The sequence below is a fragment of the Galeopterus variegatus genome, unplaced genomic scaffold (genome assembly GCF_000696425.1).
Source record: "Galeopterus variegatus unplaced genomic scaffold, G_variegatus-3.0.2 Scaffold9859, whole genome shotgun sequence".
NCBI classification, from domain to species: domain Eukaryota; kingdom Metazoa; phylum Chordata; class Mammalia; order Dermoptera; family Cynocephalidae; genus Galeopterus; species Galeopterus variegatus.
Window position 1 is genome coordinate 5,004 of NW_007735970.1, and position 2,119 is coordinate 7,122.

Genomic DNA, 2,119 nt, shown 5'->3' on the forward strand with positions numbered 1-2,119 from the left:
TTTTTTTTTTTATATAATGTTCCTAATTTTATCACAGAGTTCTGGTGGATTTTTTCATTGAGACACAAACTGACTAAGGTCTTTACAGACCACACATAAGGACACTCAGGTCTCACTATGACGTCTAGTGTCCAAATGTGTCTCCACATATGCACCGTGTCCCTAAATGCGCTGCTCCATGCTCACTCACGGTGAACACTGTCTGCTTACTTTCTAGTCTTTTGAAACAACTACACAGTTGACACAAACATCCTGACAATTCTATCAGAGAAAGTTTAACAAGACTGACAAAACGCTGGATTTCATCACAGACTCCTTATGAAAATGTTAGGTAGGCTCCTGGCAGTGCTATCTCTGGGGGACCCTGTATTTGTTTACAGAAGCACAAAAATCTTTACTGTGGTTGCTCTCCATTTCCTAGTTCCAGTCAATTCTCTACATGCAATGAAGGAACTTCAATTCCACAAAAACTGAAGTCTGTCCTGCTCTTTCTAGTCCGTACTTCTGGGTCTCCTGCAGAGTTCTTCTCATGGAGCCAAACTGACAACCCAACAGTATTTGGATAACATGTTGGTTTTTAGTAGCATGCTATATACACTTCTGCTAACATGTTTACATGTCACTTTTAAGCTCCTATTTATGAAACCAGGAGTTTTTCTCTGGCTTCATTCAAGTCAGTCTAAAAGTAGATATGCACTGATTAAGTCATTAATTCTATTATCTCTGATTTCCTTGGCTACACACGTTCTCCACTGCTGATTAAAGTTCTAGATTCTTTAATGTCACCACATTTGGAAATAAAAACGCAACTGAATGGCCACAAAATGAAAAACATCTACAAAAACACCATCACTCTGCAACGCTGGTGCCAGCCTCCCCTTCTCAGGATCCCGTTCCAGCTCATCCGCAACACTGCCCAGGACCCCTTCCTTCTCTCTTGACTCTAAAAGTGGCTGCTTCCAGCACCCCAATCCCACTGTCTTCTCGCTCGTTCCCCTCCGCCCTAGGAGGGAGCAGCCATCCTTCCAGTGTGCGAGCCTCACCTCCTGGCTCTGTGCGCATCCCCAGCTCACTCCTGAATGCGAATCCCACACTTTCATGCTCTGAATCCATCCCCTCCTCCCATCCCTATGCTTTTCAGCCTCTACTTCCTTTATCCCATAAGCATTTAAAACTACCTTCAAACAAACAAAGCCCCACAGCCATCGCCGACTTCTCAACCACACTGCCCTGTGCCCCTGTGCACAAGAGTGGCTCGGGCTCCTATCGCCTGCCTCGGCCTGGCTTCCCACAACAGGGAGCTCACTGACCTGCCCCAACTAGAGCCTCCCTCAACTCCTGCTAGTGACAGTTTCCGGTTTTTTCCTTGGTCAATTTCCTGCAGCATTTGCCATGTTTGATCATTCCCTCCTCCCTGAAATACTGTTCCTTGGCTTCAAAGAAACTCTGTTCTCCTGGCCTCAGCCCACCTTTCCGGCTGCTCCTCTCATCTCCCATAGGTACTCTCCCACCTCCCTTCATCCCAATATCTCTTTCGCTGCTCACACTCTTTCTGGCAACCTCATTCCACTCCATGGCTCCAAGTGCCATCTAGGCCAATGACATGTAAAATCTCTCTCTCTAGTCCAGATCTATCTCAAGCTTCAGATCAAACTAACCAGAAGCTTCATATATATCCTAAAAACACCTCGAATTAACCTGTTTGAGACAATCATTATACTCCAAAGCGACTTCCTCCGGGGCTCCCTGAGGTGTATATAAGCCACCACTCGCCAGCTCCTCCTGTTGTGCACAGGAGACCGCCAGGTCCCACGGGCCCCACAGCCACGCTGTGCTCAGACCCAGCCCTCTCTCCCCCCACGTGGCTGTCCTCATAGAGGCCAGCACCCCATCTCACGTGTCATCACAACTGACTGGGCTGTCAACCTCACCCTCACCCCTCAGACAGAGGAGCTGTCATAAAACACATTGCTCCACAGTGTAAACCCTTCCCTGGCGTCCCCTGCCATTGCAGCCAGAACTGACCGACAGCCTGAGACACCCCTGAGTCCGGCTCCTTGCGTGGCTTCCCAGCCCCAGTGTTAGCTGCACATGCACCTCATCACTCTTCTGAAGAGAA

General features: G+C 48.2%; 1 protein-coding gene across 1 annotated transcript in view; it reads right to left on the minus strand.

The window, feature by feature from the left end:
• TUBGCP3 (tubulin, gamma complex associated protein 3) overlaps positions 1-2,119 on the minus strand; it is a gene marked incomplete at both ends in the record, with an annotated part of 58,553 nt that overhangs the window by 1,307 nt on the left and 55,127 nt on the right. The window lies entirely within an intron of this gene.